The sequence below is a fragment of the Podarcis bocagei genome (genome assembly GCF_964188305.1).
Source record: "Podarcis bocagei genome assembly, chromosome: 6".
NCBI classification, from domain to species: Eukaryota; Metazoa; Chordata; class Lepidosauria; order Squamata; family Lacertidae; genus Podarcis; species Podarcis bocagei.
Window position 1 is genome coordinate 44,064,555 of NC_138130.1, and position 23,393 is coordinate 44,087,947.

At 41.9% G+C, this 23,393-nt stretch overlaps 1 long non-coding RNA gene and 1 pseudogene across 4 annotated transcripts in view; one reads left to right on the forward strand and one right to left on the reverse strand.

The window, feature by feature from the left end:
• LOC308589033 overlaps positions 1 to 23,393 on the forward strand; it is a 566,573-nt gene that overhangs the window by 90,966 nt on the left and 452,214 nt on the right. The window lies entirely within an intron of this gene.
• Positions 9,570 to 23,393, reverse strand: part of LOC308588522 — a 48,778-nt pseudogene continuing 34,954 nt past the window's right edge. Inside the window, exons 2-5 of the transcript in view lie at positions 11,586 to 12,781; positions 11,261 to 11,406; positions 10,698 to 11,003; positions 9,570 to 10,642 (exon numbers count right to left, since the gene is read on the reverse strand). The product of the transcript in view is annotated as an uncharacterized misc_RNA (transcript). The remainder of the gene's footprint in view (positions 10,643 to 10,697; positions 11,004 to 11,260; positions 11,407 to 11,585; positions 12,782 to 23,393) is intronic.

Sequence of the window (23,393 nt, forward strand, 5' to 3'; positions counted from 1 at the left end):
AAATCCAAACTAATCTAAGGAAAAAGAACAAAGAAGAACCAAAATAGAAAAGCAAGAAAGAAAAAAAGAAAAGAAATGATTACAAAAGCCCTCTATCACAATTATATCACTTTATCCATACACAGAAAGGTAGACCCTCCCAGTTCTCACCTGGGAGCCTGTGTTTCTTTCTCCAGCCTCCCACCCTGGGAGATACTTTCTGTCCTGCCTCCCACGCAGGGCTCCTCATCTTCCACATAGCCTTTTAAATGTGTTGGGGAAGGGGAAATTATTGCTTTATTTTTGTTATTTTTATTATGTATTTTGTGTTTTTTATATTGTTGTGAAATGCTCTGAGATCTACGGATGAAGGGTGGTATACAAATTTAACAAACAAACACAAACACAAACAAACAATACATTGAAAGTAATATATACACATTCCCAAAAGCATTTAGAGTATTATAGATAAGTGGGATTGCCTTTCTCCACCTTATGATGCTGCCCATTACAGCTGGACTTGTAGGCAAAAGTCCAGGTCTCCAGGCTCTGGAATGCCAACCATCTTGCTTGCTTCAGTACCTACCGTGAACTGTGACAAAATTCAGATAGGGAAAATTTGTCCACAACACAGTGAAGTATCCTGAAGAAGCTATGCCAGGGAAGAGGCAGAACTTTGTTCCAGTCACAACTGGGGAGTGAAGAGCTCTGCCTCCTCTCCCGAGATGCTGCTTTTCTAGTGAGAATTGGGGTCCCCCATGTAATTAGTTTAGGAGAAACGAAATGTGTAGTTGTGTCCTATATATTAAGTGCACATTTAATCTTCTCCTCGGAGGCAGCTGTCTGCTCACTGTGGAAGAGAGATGGTTGGATAGATGAGCTTTTGACCCAATTCAGCAAGGGCAGCAAGTTTTTCCTAAAAGCTTCTTGGTAATTAAGTTATGGTAAAGGGATTATGAAGAAATGGTAGATGACATGGCTGTAAAGCTCCTGGTGTGGTGAGATTTTTTGAAAGAGCAAATGGCTGTTGTCTGCAGCTGAACATTTTCATATTTGGAATAACATCTAGTGAATGGCCTCCTTCATTTTCTTCCTAAATAAGTCCATGCCCTAAATAAGTTACTATGCCCACATGCTGGACACAATACTTAATTGTGGCCCACAAATCCAAAGCATGTAGTCCATGCAATCTCTACCCCTCTGAAAATGTTTGCCTGTACCTATTGGAGAAAATTGCTCTAAAATGTTGAATTTTCATGAGGGCTTTTTTGTTTCGTTTTAAGATTGCAAACTGATGTGGAAATATGGAGAACCAAATTTAAGACTGAAAAAGAAGAAAGTGAGAAAAACAAAAATTGACAGATTTGCCCAACCCTATTTGTGCGTAGGGTCAGAGAGTAGATACATTCAAGGTTCAGGGAAGCAGGGGGCTCCCATGTTGACACAATGCGTAAACATTACACATTTTGAAAATACATGTGCAACGAAGTTTGGTTTAATGGAAGTACATGTTGAATAGCCTATGCTTGGAGTATGTGAGATGTAGGGGTAGTATATTAACAGAGCAATCCTATACGTATCTATTCGTAACTAAATCCATTGAGTTCCATAGGATTTAGTCTCGGGTAAGTGGAGATAGCATTGCAACATAACTGTGCAATCCTATACTTGTCTATTCAGAAGTAAGTCTTATTGTTTTCAATGAAGGTTACTCCTAGGTAGGTGAGCACTGTATTGAAGTATGATTATCATTATTTTAAAAGGCAATGGATCCAGAACTGGATTTTTACTGTATCCTGCATGAACTCTCATAGCTGTTATTTTGATCCTGCTAAAGACTTTAGCTAGGGGCCTGAATAAAACAATAGCGCCAGAGACTCAAAGTATATGAGACAGGCAAGAAAAGTTAAAACTTCTGCGTTATAAGGCAGGGATAGTCACTTGCCTGTCATTTTTTTCTTCGGGAAGGGGGTTGAATTACCCATAGCATTGCTGAAAAAAGATTAATAGACGTCGCCACTGCTGAGTTTTCTTTATTTTAGTTCAGAACAGCACGTCCTTGTGTACTCCCAGGGCTTCGAACATTCCAATGAAAGGAGCAGCATGACTTATGATTTAAGCTGGGTGGCCATATTAGTGCTGCTTTGATGACTCTGCTTCATACAGTCAGGTGCGCAGTGGAGGTTAAGTTGCTTTAGGCTGTGCTTGGCCTAGCTCAACTTTGAATTGTGACTGTGCTGCTGACTTGCTTTTATTCCCTTTGCAGCTCAAGAGATGTGCAAAGATAAAAGGATTCTCGATTACATACAGAGGATGAAGCATTTCTCTGGGTGGAGTGTGGAAAAATATCCAAGTAAAGTCAGTCATAAATCCCATGCGGTCTGTTTTAGGATGCCAGCTGAAATCCTCCCATTTGCCTCTGAGCGACCTACTTTGCAACATCCATGGGCACAACTTCCTTTTGCTGCACATGGGAATGTAGGAACTTGATAGATATAATCCACAGCAGGATTCTGGGTCACTGTGAATGCATTTCCACTGGATCTCAGGAATCAAACAGAGATTGCTTAGAGCAGTAGCCTTTGGCATTATCTAGCTAAGGTCCCCAGCCTCTAATACAGAATCCACTTTTATATTTTGTTTTACATTATACAGTATCTATTTCCTTCCTTCTAGTAAAAATAAATCTTGGTGCTGACCGTGTGGCCCCTGTGAGTTTGTACACAATGCTGAGTAAGGCCAATGGCCCACTTAGTATAGCATCCTGTTCCAACAGTAGCCAACCAGATGCCTGTGGGAAGTCCACAAGCGGGATAGAAGCACAAGAGCATTTTCCCTACTTGTGATTCCCAGCAACAGCTGTACAGGGCCACACTACCTCAAACACTATTGAACTCCCTTGTGACCCGTTGCATGTCTGTGGCATAGTGTTTAGATTAAAAAGCGTGAATGGGCTGTATGTTTTGCAGCATAGGTGCTTTTCTTTAGTCTGTGTGACCACTCATCAGAAACAGGTTGCATAACACACTGATGGCCATCTTATTGGGACTGGGGAAAAATATGTATTAAGGTTTGGTGTTGTTTTTTTTTGAAAGAATATAAGCAAGACCTGGATACATACACGTGTGTGTATTTAAAATATTACCAGCCTCATTTGTAAATTCATAATCCACTATGTTAGAAATCAAGTTCTAGTATAGAAATTGTAATTTACGAAGATTATACATAGGGAAGGATTCGCTTGATTCTAGCTGACAAGGCAGATTTCAGCTAACCACTGGAATGTAATGATTATCAAGGGAGGTTAAGGGATCTCTACTTCTACAAGTTTTCCTTGCAGTCTGTATGAACACCCATCAGAGTGCTAGGAGTAGATGGCATAACCCAGCAGCCAAGGCAAGTCTGTCAGCCATGTATGGTGACCCCACTGATGGTTTGTGCTGCCTTACTTGGACTGCAAAAATAAGGTAGCACCTGGCAGGCCACAGTATCTTGGGACACAAGTATTTTTATGTATTTACTTACATTTGCATCCTGCTTTTCTTCCATCATGGAACCCTAGGCAGTGTATATGTGGTTTCTAGATCATAACCCAACTTGGCACTGTCCAGACCCAGGAAAAGTGCAAATTATTTTGCCTGGTTTATAGAATCATATAATTGTAGAGTTGGAAGGGAGCCAATGGTCATCTGGTTCAACTCCCTGAAGTGTAGGAACCTTGACTAAAGCATCCGTACAGATGGCCACCCAACATCTGCTTTAAAAGCTCCAAAGAAGAAGAGTCCACCACCACCTGAGGGAGTCCATTCCACTGTTGAAGAGCTCTTACCATCAGAAAGTTCTTCAAGATGTTTAGTTGGATTCTCTTATAACTTGGAATCCACCGATTTGGGTCCTACCCTCTGGAGCAGGAGAAGACAAGCTTGTTCCATCTTCCATGTGACAGCCCTTTAGAAATTTCCATGCTAAACATACCCAACTTGCCTCAGCTATTCCTCATATGACTTGGTTTCCAGACCCTTTATCTTGGTCACCCTCCTTTGCACATCAGCTTGTCAATATCCTTATTAAATTGTGGCACCCAGAACTAGACACAGTATTCCAGGTGTGGCCTGGCTAAGGCAGAATAGAGCAATACTATTACTTCCTTTGATCGGGACACTGTACTTCTGTTGATGCAGCCTAGATTAGCATTAATGTTTAGAAATAGCTTATGCTGAAGATGAGCCTCATTACTCTCTGCTCTCCTTCCATGCTTACTGGACCATAGTTTTTTCTATGAAGTCAAATTTTACATTTGTTCACTTTCTAAAAACCCTCATCACAGAAATCCCACTGATTTCAGTGAGACATCCCCATAAGTGTGCACAGAATTGCTGCCTTAACCTGTGTGTGTATGCGCACACCTTAAAACCAAGCTGAAACATTCTCTGTTTGCACAGTGCTTCTGCTGGATGTGTAGGTGGCAGCAGTGGAGCAGATGTGAATAATTGATTTTACAGCTTGTTCCCTAGAGCCTGTCATTTCCATCAGTCAGCAGGTGAGTGAGTGTTTGCTGCTTCAAACTGGGTCCAGCTCAGAGCATGTGACATCTGCTCACAATAGGGATTGTTGTACTCTTACTCTGGTAATTACTGAAATGGGTACATGAAGTTTTGGCCATGTGGTTCTCCTGCATCCATCATATTTGGTGCAGATCCAGTTCTGTGTTGTGTCTTTAACTGGATTACTATGCTGAAGCCCCCTCCCCACACCTTCTGTTTGTACAGTAGAACTGAAAGACATAAGTGCCATCGGCATTACAAGCATCTTTGCTGAATTGCTCCATTTCCATTACTGGAGTGAGGGGATAATGTGCATTTCCCCCCAATTGCTTTTCCATTATGAAAGCTGATCTAGGGGAGCTGATTTGGGTGGGCATATGTGTGATGACATCAGTTTCATAGACAGAGCCCAGCATAGAAAAGCGCAGCAGGGGCAACTTGTATTAACACAGAGCAGGCATGTGGCATTGACTTATGGAAAACGATTTAGAGTGGGTGGGATAAAGTATGGCTTGTTTGAATGAGGTGATATAGATAAGAGTGTTGTATATGTTCACGGGGGATAGCCAAAGCCATACACAGTCAATATGCATGGGGATGAATTGGGATCATGCACTCACTCTACAATCTAAACAATGCTTACAAGTGTACAAGCTGTAAGTGCATAGGACACAGCCATGGATCTTGCTTTCTGCATTTCCCCCCAATTGCATTTACAGTGTGTAGACACTGTTCTGATGGCACAATGAATGGGTGTAGGTCAGGGGAAAGGGGCATTTGCTGTATGTGTAGCTGTCATTTGAAAAGTGCTAAGGCAGCTGATTAGCCTAGGACCTGCCAATCAGAAGGTCGGTGGTTCGAATCCCCGCGACAGGGTGAGCCCCCGTTGCTCAGTCCCTGCTTCTGCCAACCTAGCAGTTCGAAAGCACGTCAAAGTGCCAGTAGATAAATAGGTACCGCTCCGGCGGGAAGGTAAATGGCGTTTCTGTGCGCTGCTCTGGTTCGCCAGAAGCGGCTTAGTCATGCTGGCCACATGACCCGGAAGCTGTCTGCGGACAAACGCCAGCTCCCTCGGCCAATAAAGCAAGATGAGCGCCGCAACCCCAGAGTCGGTCACGACTAGACCTAATGGTCAGGGGTCCCTTTATCTTTACCTTTACTAAGGGAGCTGCAGAGATAGTCAGTTAGGTATCATACCCCTGGCAGTCCTACCAGATTTTAATAATAATAATAATAATAATAATAATAATAATAATAATAATAATAATAATAATGGAACTGTAACTGGCTCCCTGGAAACCACTGTACTTTGAATCCCCAGCAGCACGTTCCTACTGGATTCTCACAGCTCTGAGGACGAGAAAGTGGTTGTGCTGCAGAGAAATACAGAAAGATGCAAAAGCTCTCTTTCCCCTCTCCCTGCCCCCAGACAACTATAGCCATATTTGCCAACTTCAAACATCACTAGTGATTATAGAGGGATGCCATGCCAGGTATTCAATTCAAGGCTGACTTTTTGCTAACAATGTAGCAAACTTCTGGCATTCTTGGGTTCCAGATTGCTGGCCCAGTTCAGCTAGTGCTGAATCTCGAAGAGCTCAGCATCATTACAGCCAATTTTGCATTTGGTATGCATATGCACAGCCCCAGCTGCTATGCTAGGTAGGGGGGATATGCATGAAGCACCTGTCTGAGCACCCAGTTCACCATCCAGCTATGGATAGATGTGCAGAGCCTTGTTTTTGAATGGTCATAGCCCAGACTCGTTGTTCAAAGGGGAACACTGTGTTTACTCAGAGTTTAGTCCTCCATCTTTTCTCACTTCCAAATAGCTCAATTAGCACAATTGCTGATTGATTTTTAGGGTTGGGAGTTGAGTTGGGTGGGTAAAATTTGGACTGGGCCCTTTAAGCAGTTTGTGCATATCAGAACCTTCACATATTCTTCTCTCCCCCCCAAAAAACCCCCAAAAACTTGAAAATATATGATTCTAATTTTAAAATGCACACTACGCAAAACAAATATTAATTCTCTGCAATATGTAGCTACACTTTCTTGTCTTTTTATGAAGTGTTATAGTTATAATGTGGTTTGGACTGAAGTTTTTCTTAATTATAGGCTTGGTAAATGAACACTTTCAATTTGCAAGCTCACAAATTATGCCATTGTTGGCTTCAATCCAGCAAACCGACTATATACATTCAGATTTACATAGGTGAGTAGTTCCACTTACAGTGTTGAGGTTACTGGTCAGTATAAAATTAAATTTGTTAATGAGCTTTCAACAGAGACATTGCATTTTAATGAACTGCCTTTCATAGGAAAATAATTAAAATATTATCATTATTGCTTGTTTTCAGAAGAATGAAACTTGCTAGATTGCAAAGTTCATCAACAATTTTGTTTGCCATATTTTTTAATATATAACTTTGTTAGCCGCAGTTTGAGAAGAGCAGTTAGCTGGGAGCTAAGAGTTAGGGCACATCTACCGTAATCTAGGACAGCCCTTAAGTTGACCCAGAAGCTTCAGCTACAGCAAAATGTGAAGACCTGACCTCTCACTGGGGCAGGATATCTTCATCATATTCTGCCACTGATGAAACAATAGCATAAGAAGCTGGCCCATACTGAGTCAGAGCACTGGTCCAGGTATTTCAGTACTGCCAGCATATATTGGCAGCAACCACAGGAGCCAACTTCTAGGGGCAGAGGTCCCCACAGGGCCCCCAAAAGTTGATGGGCATTGCCATTCAAATGGCATGCACACGCTGTGTCTTGTGATTATGTGGGGTGGGGCATACCTGGGCCCTCCAGTATTTTATTCAAATTGGCACCCTGACTCCAGATATTATTTCAAGGGGTGGTGTGGATAAGATCCTTGATTTTAGGAGTTTTTCCTTTGCTAATTCACCTATCTATTCAACTGCTAGTCAGTTCACTGTTAGGCATATCATTCGTCTTCTTGTCCCGAACACTTTCTCAGCTATCTTTGAGCTTTATTTCTACCTGCCAGAACTACGATTTCAGGTGGGATATCATGATTGGAAGGGGCTATATAGGTACGTCAAGCTGTTAGAGCCCCTAATCATATAGAAGTTCAGCTACTTACAGCAACATCTCTCTGATTCTCGCCTCTGTGTTTGAAGGTTAGCCTTGTCCCTATAAGCAAATGGAAACCTGCTGATAAAAATTTTAAGGCAATAGTAAGCATTGCAGGTTGTGGCCTACTTGATCAGATGTGCTGTTTAGATTTTCTAATTGCAAGCAAGAAGTTTCTCTCGGATTCCATCCAGTTGTGATGCACTTTGATATTTTAAAATGCTGATCAGAGAACACCTTACGGCTTTTAGTCATTAGTCACATCAGTCTGCAAATAGACCTGCTGTAGCACTTTGTATTTCTGTGGGTTCAATTAGAATTTTCATAGAATTGTAGAGTTGGAAGGGACCCCTGAGGGTCATCTAGTCCAACCCCCTGCAATGCAGGAATCTCAGCTAAAGCATCCATGACAGATGGCCATTCAACTTCAGCTTAAAAACCTCCAATGAAGGAAAGTATACCAGCTTCCAAGGGAGACCGTTTCACTGTTGGACAGCTCTTACTGTCAGAAAGTTATTCCTGGTGTTTCGTCAGAATCTCCCAAAACTAATAAAAAATTTATATAAAAAAAAGAATCTCCCAAACCCATTGGTTTGGGTCCTACTCCAGAGCAGGAGAAAACAAACTTGCTCCATCTTCTATTATTGCGTGGTTAGAAATCACAATCTTTAATACTAGGTTCAGGGTGGGATGGGGGATATTTAATTGGGAACAGTGAGTGGGAAAGGGAGGTGCAACCATTCCCACACCAGCCACAGTTGTGATGAAAATCCATCCCCCTCCTCTTGAGGCAGTGCGGATAAGAGCATTATCCCAAAGGCTAATGGTTGCTTGGGGGATAATGTATATTGAGATCACTGCTGCAGAGGGAATTGCTTCTAGTGCATCATGGTCTCAACGAAATTTGCCCCTCCCCACCTAGTATTGTTATTTCTTTAAAAAGAATTAGATATAGTTGTAATCACACAATTAGGGTAAGACCTAGATTGGACCAGTGTGCTAATTCTCACAGATTAAAAATATAAATAAGTCATATGGACTCTTAAGACAGACTACCAATTCTGAAGCTGATCATCTTACGTAAAGTGATAACTCTCTTAATGACTTTGATCTCAGTAAGGTACCCTACCAAAGTGGTTTTTTGTTTTTGTTGTTGATCTGTTTTCTTCCTTGTGTTTCAGTAGAAAACTCTTAAAGCTGACATACAACCAATTAGTAAGATAAAATAAAAGAGCAAACATAAAGGTTTAGCAGTGAGGTCCATAAAACCAATAAAATCCAGCAGAGCTACCACATAAAAGGATACATGAGAGAACAGAGTAGAGGCTGACAATATGACATTTGCAAGTTGATCAGGAAGAGAAAGTTCAGGAGTTAAATGTGTTAGGGTACTAGACAAGGTAGGAAAATGTTTTCTGCATGCAGGTAGTCCTGTTCTTTTGCTGTTGCCACTGTAAGTGTAATAGGTAAACATGTCAACTTTTTTGCCCCTATCCCCAATTAATACTATGGCTGCCTTTATCCTGTAAGTACTTTCAGTCAGCTAGAACACTATCCTTGATTTGTGTATGATCTAAATTTAAGCTTAAATAAAAAATAATAATTTGAAAACCCAAATTTCCTTTTAATTAACCACCTAAGAATAAATGTTAACTATGTAGGTAGACGGTACAAATATCAGATACAAATATTAACAGCATTAATTAGGATGGCCCCACTGCTTTTGCAAAGTTAAAATGTACAGCTGAGATAAATTAGTATAAATTAAATAGGACTGAACTAATCAGAGGGCAACATACCGTACTTAACAATAAGAAAATGCCCTTTCTAAACCCTAAGTTTAAACCATTTTAAAAAATACAAATCCAAATAAGATACTTTCCCACTCCATCTGTCCTTGAATATTTTCACACAGCTGGGTTGTTTCTTGTTTTGTTTTGATTTTATTTTATTTTAATTGCACTTTATTATTATTATTTTCAAGATCCGGTTTTGCCAAGGTTCAAAACTGGAGGTGAGCTATGGCAATAGGTTAAGTTTGGTTTCCACAGAGAGGAGCTGTTCAAGGTGATAGCCACCGCTACTCCCAACAGCAGCTGGGTCAAAAGCATGTAGGGTACAGGTGTGTTCTGCACCCTGTAATTCAGTGGTGAATTAAACAGTCAGGACTTTGAAGCCAGACAAAGTCCCAAACTGACATTTGCTACTGAGAGAGAGATATAGAGTCACCCCTCTTCCTGCCAGCAGCCTCAAAAACCACAAGTTAAGGCCACCTCAGCCCAAATGAGCAATCTGGGGAGGCCCACAGGAAACCCCCAGCTTCATCCATCTCAGCCCCAGATCAGCAATCACTGAAGCTGTTGAGAGAAGGAAGTATTGCCATGGCATTTGCCAGGCCGCTCATCCCAGCAGGTATAGGTCATTGTCGTCATCATCAAAGAGTGGGGTGGGGGGAGGCCAACCCTTAAGGCTCACCTCTTCCTCGTCTTCGTCTTCTGCCAACAGAGTTCCCAATGCAGATGGCTTGAGAGTGGCAACTTTGAAGAAACCACCCTTGTCCTCAAGAAGACTGGAATCGGCTTGATAGGGCTGGACGCTGGTCTTGGCAGTGAGGCTCCAGCCAAGTCCTGCTGCTTGTCGGCTAGAGCAGCTTGAGAGGTGGGGCCTGCGGTGTGCTGACTTGCCCCACTCTCCTCCTTGCCCTCTGGACCCGTTGTGGGCCCCTCCATTGCAGGTGCCGTCTCATCCGCTGCTGGATTTGGAGGTGCCAGAATGGCGGTGTCTATTGTGTCCATTTCACCCTGAGTGCTTGGCTTCTCCTTCTCAATACTGGTGGAGAGCCTGAGAGGCAGCCTTGCAGTTTGAGCAGTGGCTGCAGGAGAGTTCACCTTGTTCTTCTGAAGAATGAGCCTCAGGAGCTGCAAAAAGCAGTCTGTCTTGGGCTCCTTCGAGAGCTGTGAATGGAAGACTGCTTGAGCTTTCCTTCAGATTAGCCAAAGGAGCGGGGGATGCCACTGATGCTGGTTTTCGGAGAGAGTTGCTGTGGGGTGCTCCTCCTCCTTTGCTCCCCCTGACTCTCCAGCAGCTGCAGAGTTGTCTTATCCAGATTCTCCTTCTGAACGAGGAGATCAGCCAGCTCTTCTTTCACGGCTGCCACCTTCTCATCCAACTGCTTCCCGATCAGCTGCTCCTCCTGGTATCTGCTTTTAATGTCATCAGACGACTTCTGAAGTTCCACCAGCTGTGCATGCAGTCGGTTGACCAGGGCGCTGTGCCCCTCCGAATCAGTCAGGGCTTGATTCACTTGGGAGTGGAGATCCATCTCCTGCTTCTGATGACAGAGCTGCTCCAGCTGGAGCTGAGTGATCTGCAACTTGGCTTCTGAAGAAGAAGAAGAAGAAGAAGAAGAGGAGGAGGAGTTTGGATTTGATATCCCGCCTTTCACTCCCCTTCAGGAGTCTCAAAGCGGCTAACATTCTCCTTTCCCTTCCTCCCCCACAACAAACACTCTGTGAGGTGAGTGGGGCTGAGAGACTTCAAAGAAGTGTGACTGGCCCAAGGTCACCCAGCAGCTGCATGTGGAGGAGCGGAGACGCGAACCCGGTTCCCCAGATTACGAGACTACCGCTCTTAACCACTACACCACACTGGCTCTGTGATCTCCTGGCTGATCCTGACCTTATCCAGATTCTCAATTTGAACGTGGTGATAAGCCAGCTCTATGTCCAGGCCTGCCACCTTCTCCTCCAACTGCATTCCGATCAGGTTCACCTCCTGGTATCTGCTTTTCAAGTCAGACAACTTCTCAAGTTCTGCCAGCTGTGCATGCAGTAGGTTGACCAGGGCGCTGTGCCCCTCCAACTCTGTCAGGGCTTCATTCAGTTGGGAGTGGAAATCCATCCCCTGCTTCTGAAGACCGATCAACCTCTGCTGGATCTGGGAGATTTGCACCATGGTTTCCGCTAGCTCCTTGCTGACCCTGAACTTCTCCTGTTCAGCATGTAGGACCCTTGCCTGGGTGTGATCCATGGTCCTCTGCAGTGAGCTGTTGCTCTGCTCAAATGACAGGTTGCTCTGCTCCACATAGCCTGGCTTTGGAGCCATGCTGGGTCTGTAGCGGGGCTTTCTGATTGTGGCGCTGGTGAAGGTGTGAGGGTGTCCCTGGGGCCCAGGCTCTGTCCGGTGGAGCCAGCATCCTTTGCAAACCACACCCATTTGACTTCCACCTCAAAGGCCAGGGTTGAGTCCGGAGGAATGCCTTCAGCTTCTCCCAAAGGCTAGTAAGCCAATGCTGGTGGGATAAGGAGGAACCGCCTGCCTCCTCTCTTCATGCCAATCATTGCATCTTCCCAGTCCTTGATGACTTTGCCAGAGCCTAGCTTCAGACGCAGCAACTTTTCTTCATTTACATTTGAGTCAAAAACCTGCCCAAGACTACCGTTCTGGAACAGCCAGCCTGTAAAAGTGATCTCCAGGACATCTCCAGTCACCACACCTTGGCCGTCTCCAAGAACAAGATCCTGGTAAAACACTGAGTCAGGAGAAGTGCTGCTGTTATACTTGGCAATGCACAGCTGCTTGCAAGTCCACAGCCACCATTTCTGATTCAAACATGATGGACCACTTCTGCCACTGATCATCATAAAATGTGCAGTAGTTGTTGGGCTGCACCGTGAATACAAACCATGCATCGATCCTGGCGGTCGCAATCTGCTGCAGCTGGCTGATATAAAGAAGCAGCCTGTACTTTTTGCTTGCATTGCTGCCCACTACAGCTGCCCTATACTTGCCATGTTTCACATATCTCCCATTTGTTAATAAATATGCATGAACAACTGCAGTGAAGAAGACGGACTGCACTGCTGCAGTGGGCGCAGGAGCAGCTGTAGCTGCAGGAGGATGCTTCTGGGTAGACAGACCTGCAGCGGTAGCTGGTTGACTAATTTTGGCCCGCTTGGATGGCCTGTATTGGAAGAGTACATTTCCAGATTCTGCAGTTGTCTGATCCTGTCCAAAGAGAGAGGCCAGCCTGGTCCCTCCCGCTGGAAGCTGGAAGGCCTTGTCTTCTTTATCCATGTCCCCCAACATCCTGACGGCCCCTCGCTCCCCATGCCCCTCGACTAAGCCCCACACAGCTGGGTTGTTGACAGCATCAGATGCTGAAAAACAAAGTCAAGTCCAAGAGAATTAGTGGATCTCATGTTCCAAACACGCTTGCTTCAACCTGTGCAGCAATACAGTGTATTCTTGTGCACATACTCATTCATTCTCTCTCTCTCTCTGTCTGGCAAAAGATGCAAAGACATCACATACTGTATAGATAGAATCTTTTTGGTTACATTCTTCAAATGATTTTATCATCTGAGAAAACAAGTTTTCAGGTTCAAAAAGGAAGGATAAGTTTGATATTTCTGTCATATTGAGCTGGTTCGCATGTAAGCAAGCAAACGTGCAGGTTCCTGGAATGAAGCTAGCGACCACTGTACTCCTCCTTCAGTCCTCCTGCTGCTATGCTACCTGGGGTAAGATATCATGTTTAAACTTGGACTTGTGGTTGCTCTCCCCCAGACAGATCATGAGTGGCATACCAAGAATCATCCTTGGTTACAGCTAGTGCTTTGTCTGGAGAAAGACAAACCGCAAGCCCATGTTCAGACATAATGCTAAGCCAAATGATGTCTTGGCCCCAAGTAGCGCAGCAGTGGCAAGACCAGGTGAGGAGTTCATTGGCTGCAGTCTTCACTTGAGGAACCTGTGCAGTTGTCTGTTCACACTGTACAAACTGAATGATTGAGTCACACTTCCAAAGATGGTTCTAACTTTGGAACTTCTACTACAGATAATGTAAATCGAGAATGAGGAACCAGTAGTCCTTGGATGTTGTTGGACTCCAACTTCTATCTGCCCCAGCCAGCCTGGCCAATGTTCTGGGATGATGGGAATTGTAGTCCAGCAACAATTCTGCTGTAGGCTTTAATTCTTCATTTGACATTCAGGCCAAAATGGCTCCCGCTACAAGCTCCTTTCTTCCAAAGCAGACTCCTGTTTTAAAAGAAGTAGTACTCACCTTATTCGTTCTACATGACTGCTCTTGAAAATAAGGGCATCAAATGTTACAATTTCAAACTCCTCTGTCGTCTAAGATAGTCTTAAGGCAAGAGACAGGATTGGCTTTAGTGGTCTCCATTAGAGTCCAGGGTATTTGATTTGCAGTAGCTGGCTGTAGGTGACCATAATATTTGGAGGTTTTTTTTTAAAAAAATAGAAGTCAAATCCTGTGGAATGGAGGACCCACAGACTCTTTCCATTGTGATTTCCTTCTATTTTGAAGACATCTGTAATGAAAAAGGGTCAACAGAATTTAGTAATAGTGTACCTATTATGGTACTTCACTAAAAAAAGAAGACGAACAATGAACTAAATAGAAGACTGGTGAGCATATTACACAGCAATGACTGTATCTGTTTAGATGAGCATATGCACGGTGTGGCAATTTTCCTCCTTTTCAGCTGTAACAGGTTTCTTTCTACCTGCAGAACATGTTCTTTTATTCTCCACTTCATTCAGGCAATAGTCAACCCAACTTGTCCTTGGTATTGTGCGATAACCCACTGAGGTAATGGCCTGAAATAATGACGAATGGGATTTGGTGAAATACTGTTCATATTAATACAACTATACAGGCCCAGACAAAGGCTCTGAAACAGGTGCAGTATTCTGTTCATCCCCTGATTTCTCTCAATATAGTCCCTGCAGAGGCACAATAACAAGAGAAAAAAATAATAAAGAAGCCGTTTAAAGATCTGCAGCAGTGCTTGGTATGAATGTTTCTTTAAATGAGCCTGACCATGAGAACATAATGCATCCACGCAGCACTAGGTTTCACACACACACAAACACACACATGAAAACAGTTCATCAAGACAGTGTTTCAAATCTGTTAGAAACATTCCTTCCTCTTGCTCCAATAGCTCAAGTGAAAAATGGCAGCAGAAATCAAGGATTTAGAGGGCACTGAGAATAGTCTTGCTTTCGTTACTGGAAAGGGCCCTTTCTGAATTAAAATAAGTTGTCTTTCATTGCACAGTGTGAGAAAGTTTCCTTTGCTGCTTCCTATGGTGTTTTCAGTTTCCAGACTAGTGGCACATTGTACTCTACATATCCACGCATTGATTTTTTAATTATTATTTTTACATCTATATCTCATCTTTCCTCCAAGGAGTTGAAGGGTGTGTGCTTTAACTCCTGATTTTATTGTCACAAAGACTCTGTGAGGTAGGTTAGACTGAGAGTGAGTGACTGATCTGAGGTTATTCAATGAGCTTCATGGCGGAGTGGAATTTGAACTCTGGCCTCCCAGGTCTAAGTTAAACACTCTAACCACTGCACCACACTCAGGTGTTACATAAACATTCAAATTAGATTCACAATGCAAACTTCCCTTGCCTAATATGAAATACCATCATAATCAGTTTAAGAATATGCCAGTTTCCTGCAAGGTTGTGACCAAAACTTATAGCATAAAGGAAAACTATAGTACTGTAGAATAACAATATATGACAAAAATATAACACCTTGTAAGGTGATTTACTATGGCCACTGTAAATGCCATAATTTGTTCAATTGGATGTTGTGCTTATTGATTTTATATTGATGAGTTTGTTGATTTTTTAACTATCTGTTTTTTGTTTTGATTGTTTTGTGTTTTACTCTGTTTTCTACTGTTAGCCACCCTGCACACCATTTTGTGTAAAAGGTGGTCTGCAAATATAATAACGAAATAATGACATTGCTACTGCGCTTCTCTCTTCACAATAGCACAAAAGCCCTACTTCCCATGTGTTCTTCCTTCTGAACTTTCTTTCCTTATTGGGTCTCTCTTCTATCACCTCTCCACCTCCTTTGCTGCGGTCCTTTTGCCTGGTCCCTCCCTTGCGTAATCTTGCCCATAAATTGCCATTCACTAACTGGAAATTCTATATCCATGTTAAACTCAATGGAATTTTGGAGCGTTCTTTATATCTGCCTCCAGCAACTGATCATGCTGATCAGTTGCAGCACAACCTCATGACTTGTAAGTCATGGGTAGAGAGAGCTAGTAAAGCATGCCACTGCTCCACAAGAGCCCCAGTCTTGTCTTCCTCACTTTATCATCTGAACATGCTGCTTTTAGTGGAAGCTGATTGCACTCTGAATGTTAAATGCGGAGGAGATCACTTCCTTTTAAGCTCAGTTTAGCATTTCGTAAGTGATAAAATGTATTCAAATTACAAGAAAATCATAAAATGCGTGCATTGCCAAGAGAGAAGAGAACTGGTGTAGAGCTGAAGGATAGCTGATGAGTCACTTTCTGTTTTTCTGCAGGGCTGTACGAATTGCTGCCAAATGCCAAGTTTTGCCAAGTGTGAAATTACTCTTGTTGGCAATGTTTTGTTTCATTGGAGGGTGTAAGGGGGGGTGGGGAAACAATCAAAGAAGTTCAGATTCAGAACAGTTTAGGCAGCTCATCAGAATATTGTTGCTTTGTCATCACAAGCAATACCAACTTCAGGCATTGGGTGGAAAGACTAAGTTTGCATCCTCAGTTACTCTCAAAGAAGCACACATTTTATTTCTTTATTTCTTTAAAACGGATTGGAAACCTGCGAGCCCTCCCAGGTGTTGCTTGACTCCAGCTCCCATTAACCCCAGCTGATCTGATTATTGCCAATGAACCATGGTTGAAGCCCTGGTTTGTTTTAACTATGACTTGGTGCTATGTGTAAACCCTGCTATGATTCCTTAGCCATGGTTTATTTGCACACCCCACTCTAGATGCTCATCAAGCTACAAAGGCAGGAGGCAGCCGTCACTGGAAAACAATCAAAATTTTGAAGAAACAGGCCATGGTTTGTTTGTTTGTTTGTTTGGTCAAACAATTTGTGGTTCCTGCATGGTTTGTTAAACAAACCATAGTTTAGCATTATGTTTAAACCAGGACACAGGATTTGATGAGGCAGAGCAGTAAAGTGCAAACTGGGCCCAGACTGCAAAGTTTCACAAGCAAGCCCTTAATGGTGAAAAAAGTAGTATACATCTCCACTACTAGCACTGTGTTTACATCTATTAAGAGTAATTAGGTTAATAAAGTCCAATCAATAGCATCTGTAAATTCTCGTTATGTATGAGAGCTCATCATATTCTAGGTCACATAATGCTGACAAGAGCTGACTGCTAGATGCTACAGTAATATATCATACTGTACTGTAATCATGTAGCTGGAAAATTAAACCCTGTGCTGTTTTTAGGGAAATTTAATTAGGTTTCCTGTAAAATGCTTACTGCCAATGTTTTGGGGAAATATTTAGACAGACTTCTTGCCTTTGAAATCTTTTGAGGTTTTTTTTATTGAGGTTGTCCATTGTGTGGAAGAGTTGTTGGCAGAATGTAAAAGCTGCAGTCTTCCTGCGGAGAGCAAAGCTTATATTCCATCTTGGAAATGTTGTTTTTGAGTAGTGCATAGTTTTTTTACCATTGTGTTCAGTTTAAATAATTAAAAATCCTAAATGTCAGGCAAGAAGATACCAATAGAGATAACCAGCACAAGTCACCAAAGTACTAAAAATTAACCATCTCATCAGAGACTTAATAAAGTATTTGAAGTATTCTCCAATGCAAAAGCATACCTAGAAAACATGAAGTGAAGTCGAGTATCATCAAGGATGTAAGACTGGAATATATTTGTACAAAATGTACATATATCAAACATGTTCTCTTTCCTTATCATTTTATGCACAGCATAAATTTTATGTACTCAAATAAAATCCATTTTGAGATATGTGGACCTTCAGTTTTAAGCACATAGCTCCTATCTCTATGAATGCAATTTAGAGAAGAGTAAAATGGGGGAATAGTATGTAGATTTTAAACAAACAAGGATTTAAACACCTGCTAGTATTAATGTCAGGAATGTGAACCTCATATTTATTACTATTGTTTCTGAAAAAGAGAACGGAAGTTTTTGCAAGTAGCAGAAAATGTCTTCTATGACATTTTTATCTACTACAAGTTTGGCATAGCAATAGATGGTATAAACAACTGCACCCCACTCTAAACTCAGTTCTCTTCCTCTCATTTTATCCTGACAACAACCCTGTAAGGTAGGTTAGGCTGAGACAGTGGTTGACCAAAAGTCATGGCTGACTTGGGATTTGAACCCTGGTCTCCCAAGTCCTAGTCCAATGTTTTAACCACTAGTCCACACTGGCTCCGAGTTCGCGGGCACATTCACATGACTACAAATGATATTAATATCTATGTGTCCGAAGAAGGGATGGTGGAGAAATTTGGTTCACACTGTATCTGCATTTCCTGAACCAATATGCAAACCAAAACACAGCTACCCTTCAGCATTCACACTTCACATGCATACACCTGCCCAGCCTGACACAAGAGGAGATGTGGATTCCTTCATGTGGCTATTCACTTTTGTGAAGTTTTTATATTTGTTGTTTGCTATGAAAAATACAACAAAATACAGCGGGGAAATATTGTTGGATATTATTTCACCAAATAAGTACTGCTGCATTAACATCTCTCTGATTTCAAACTGGTGTGTGCTATATTCTCATGACATTCTCATATTTAATTTGTTTATCCTAGTTATTGCTATCTTTATTCACCAAGTGATAGGATAATGTACTTGAAGTTTGAATATGAATTCAAACTTATGGAACGCGTTGGATTGTCCAGGATCTTTATTGCTATCCATTATTATTCAACATCTCTTTAAAAATCCCCACAGTTATTGCAATGTCATCAAAACCCACAAGGTAAGAATTAGGCAACCAAGAAAGAATATAAATGCTGCATGCTGAACCATGAAAAAGATGCTCAGTACTGCCAGCTGTGTGATGAGCCTATATTGATCTTATTGAAAGTATGTCTATTAATCAGTAGGTGTCAGACATCATGCTGATAAGTCATTGAGGGGAGCCCAGTAGTATGTAAGAATCAATGCATTCTTCACCTCCATCCCAATACTAATATATTAGGCAGCAAAATCCCATTTTGACTCTACTCTCTTGCATTGTCTTTACATCACAGGAGTACCATCCACCATGTGTCTCGCATGAACTTTATTTCATCCTTGCTCTCTATTGCTTCTGCTTGAACCACATCCCTTTCTTTGGCTTAAGTGCAGCCATCTGATATTTGATACCGACATTTACTGACCAATCCTATCTTTTGAAGATGGTGTCATTTATGCTGGCATAATTTTATGCTGGTTTATTTTATACTATTCCATTCAGAAGGAATTCCTCTGGATTTAACCTACACCACTCCTTTTACCAGCCAAGCCAAGTCATGTCACTCAGCTGAAAAGGGTTTCAAATAGGTATAAAAGTCATCTTGCCCTGTCCCACTCCACCATGTGCTTTTCTTGGGACTTACACAGCCACAATTTTTTTCTGGTTTGAGTTCTGAGATGAGGTGGGAGTTACAGTATTTTGAAGATGCAAATTGTAAACTTGGAAGATTTGTTGGCCTTGTACAGTCTTTGTAATCTTCAAAAAGTGAATTTGCAACCAGTGGCAGCAAGATTAGGACTTGGTGATTTTTGTCTTATGTGTTAAAAATACAATGTTTTTGTTGTTTTTGCCTAAGGAATAATAAATAATAAATGCTTGTTAGCTCCAGCTATGAAAAACCTTGAATTATTTAACTCTTTTTTACATGTAATTAAATCCCCCAGTGTTGCTTTGTATCCAAATAAAATGTCGTTTTTATTTAAGAAAGGTTAATGCTTATGTAATTTCCTGCTTGTTCTATGGAGAGCTCTGTTCTGTTCACATTTTAAGGTGTGTGATATTTTAACCACTTAACTCTGTCCTATATAGCTTTTATGTGCAAAACTGCACAAAGTAAATGTCTTTTTGGGGATAAATTAGGAAAGGAGGAGGAAGCCTTAGAATGTTATGCTTGTTACTGAAAAAATAGTTTTGGTACAATCCACCGAAAGTTGCCAGTATGCTACAGTGAAATTAATGAGGCTTAAATGAATGGCAACTTACAGCACAACCCTAGGCATGGCTACTCATAAGTAAGTGCCATTGACTACAGTGGGGCTTGCTGTCATGTATGTATGGCCTATTGCATTGATTTAGTTGGTCTTTGGCATGACTGACTGAAGACTGTGACCTCTGTCCAGGGACTAATAACAAGAAGTTGACCAGAAAAGGGGTGGAGGAGTATGTTATTATATATTATGAGAAGTCACTTACCAGGACTTCAGATTATTTTCTATTTTTCATGGGAATTGGAGACCATGGCATTCTGTCCTCACAGTGGCCAGCCAAATGCCCAACACAAACCTGCAAGCAGGATCTAAATGAAACCCTTCTTGTGATGCCCAGCAACTGCTATTCAGAGGCAGACTGCCTTTGACCGTGGAAGTTGTGAGGAACCATCATGGCTATTAGGTACCTGCAGTCTTATTTTCCATGAATTTGTCTAATGTGCTTTTAAAGCTATCCAAGTTGCTGGCCATCACTGTCTCCTGTGGGAGCATATTCCGTAGTTTAAATACATACCGTGTGAATACATACCTTTGTCCCGAATCTTCCAACATTCAGCTTCATCAGAGGCCTGCCAATTCTGCTATGAGAGAGATAATAAAATGCGTCCCTACCCACTTTCGCCATACAATGCATAATTTGACACACTTCTGTAATGTCACCTGTTACTTGTGTTTTCTCTGAACAAAAAAGCCCCAATGTTGTAACCTTTCCTCATGGGGCCATTGATTTGTATAATGGCATTATGATATTAGCAGTCTATATCTTAGCTGCTACTATTTGCTCTTGTTGCATGTTCAGATGCAGGCAAAGAAAATGAAATCAAATGGAAAGAATAACTACTAGATTTGTCCTGTCCATATCAGGAAATATAGTGGTACCCCGGGTTACATATGCTTCAGGTTACATATGCTTCAGGTTACAGACTCCACTAACCCAGAAATAGTGCTTCAGGTTAAGAACTTTGCTTCAGGATGAGAACAGAAATCATGCTGTGGCAGCGCAGCAGCAGCAGGAGGCCCCATAACTAAAGTGGTGCTTCAGGTTAAGAACAGTTTCAGGTTAAGAACGGACCTCCGGAACGAATTAAGTACTTAACCCAAGGTACAACTGTATACGGATTTTGTGGATGAGAAGGAAGGAATCTAGGAAAGAAAGAACTGGGAGTGACACTTTTTTATTATTATCTCTGCCTTCCACCTCTCTGAAAATGTCCACAAAGATGGGAAGGGCACCCATTTGGGAATGAAAATGAAATCTGAATCTTAAGTAAAGCTAGCTACATTCTCCAGGCGCTATGGCTCCAAACACTAATGGCATCCCAAACTGAATTGCAACTTAACAGCATGTCACATTCCAACTTTGCAACCTGAAAATAGTTTAAAGCCTGTCTTCCATCTCTCACACACAAACCTGAATATTTATGGTAACTGAACTATAAATGGTGTTTTATAGGCAGTGAAATGACAAGGTCACTTTTAATTAAGCAGAGATCAACCTCACTCTGTGTTGCACACTCTGATTAGGTTCTTTCAAATTAACATAAGTTTTTGGAGACTTGACTGAAGTCAGTAGTGTTAAACACCAGCTGTGCTGGCAGATAAGCGTGGGATATAAGAAGGAGATAGTATTCACATTGAAATTAGCACTTGGCACAATATAATTCTCTGATTGCAAACTATGTGAAGTTGCCTGTGCTAATTGGTTGATTTTATTTGAAGCAGATGTTGTGAGCTTTCCCACTAATGATCTGGAGAGAAATTCTTTTGAAAGACATGCCATGTTAGGTTCTCTGCAGTATAATAAGCTAATTACAACTTTAAGTACTTGCAGTAATTAGCACAATGTGTATAAAGTGTTCCTGATCTTTTCACCCAACTGCATTATTGTTAGGGCATCTTGAAAAAACAACAACAAAAAGCTTGCAGGATTTCATTTCCTCAGGATAGCCTCTTGCTTTCTGGCCTAAAAAGATTACAAAATGGACTTTTATCCTTCTTTTAAAGTGCACATTGGAAAGAGCTTAACCTTGCTAAAACATTCACCCCCAAATCAACAGAATTAATTTTGTTTCCTTCCTGCCATACTCTTTTGAGTATAGTTTGTAATATTTTAAAAACAAAATTTCCTCTAATTAACACATGCTGGTGGCACATCAGCTTTGCCTAATTGATTTAGGCTGCAAACCTCTGCTCGCATGCATGGGAACAAGTTTCATTGAATTCAGTGGGAGCACTTCTAAGTAAACATGCATAAGACTGAGTTTATTGTTAACCTTTTCTAAACCAATCAAGTCCAAGTTCACTTATTGTTTCTTCTCAAAATGTTCTTAAGTATTTTTTAGCAAATGGTTGCAGTTGTAATGCTGCCCTTCATGCTTAGTTAAGAAGCAAGTCTAGAAATGCATAATATGAATAGTTTGATGCACTATTTAATCTACTTTTATAATTATGGATTTGGATAACCAAGATTTAAAGACCTCAGGGGCAGATTCCATTAAGCACTATACTGCAAACACACGATAGGCCCACTAATGAATCACTGGCATCTGTCTGTCTCCGGAGACAATGGAGGAGTGTGCCTTGGGGGGTGAGGTCAAACTGTTGGAAGGTTGCAGTGCCCTGCTGTGGCTGTAGAGACCAATGTGGGAGAGATGTGTAGTTGCAGCTGGGGCAGATGAAGGTACCCAGTTATGCTGCTGCAGATGCACCATGGTATTTCTTATCTTTGAGCTCCTTCCAGGGGTAATTTCTCCTCTGGTCACTGCTATGGATACACTACTATGGATACAGGCATGGCTGTCATTCACAAGGCATTCCCACATAGTAGGGTTGATGTTGCCATCCTTCATGTCATGTTTGCAGACAACTGGCCTGGTGGCGGAAGCCAGCTCCCTGTAGAGCACGTCCTTGGGGATTTTGCCATTCTGTGGACATGTCCAAGCCAGGGTAGGCATTGCTGAGACAGGAACATGTTTCGAATGTGAGCTTGGGAGAGCACATCTTTGTAATTCTGACATTTGCATCATTATGGCAATGCTTTCTACACCGGGCTGTCTGTAAAAAGTGTTTGGGAACTGGTACTGATTTAGAAAGTGGTAGTAAGTTTGCTAATGGGCACTGCCCCCCCAAAAAAAACATATAGTACCAGTTCTAAAGAGCTACAATAGTTACCACTTAGAAATCTAGGTGCATTCAAAGTGCTGGTTTCAGTCTTTAAAACCCCAAATAGTCTGGCTGCTGTATACCCCAAAGAGGTGCTTCCCTTTCTCCTCTATGTGCACCTGAGCCTTGAGGTCATTAAGGGAGGCTTCACATTGGCAACATGACCTCCCACTACACATAAAGTGATATGTGATTACACACACACACACACACACACACCCACACACACACACACCCACACCCACACACCTACCTATGTAGATAGTAAATAATTGAATCCCAAAATGTATGTGGGAATAACAAGCATCCTGGTAATACAGACTGTAGGATAATTGATATACCCTTGCCAATTGCAACCATACCCAATCAGTCTGAAGTTCATTTGCCATAAACCCCTTTCTTTCTACTGAACATATCAACGCGCATCAGTTTGCATAGTACACATAGCAGCATAAATTTGTGCCAGTCATGCTAGTCATTTTTCATGAACTGCAGTATACTTGCTGACCACAGCAAACAGGTACAATACAAATGGAGTGCCCTCCACAACT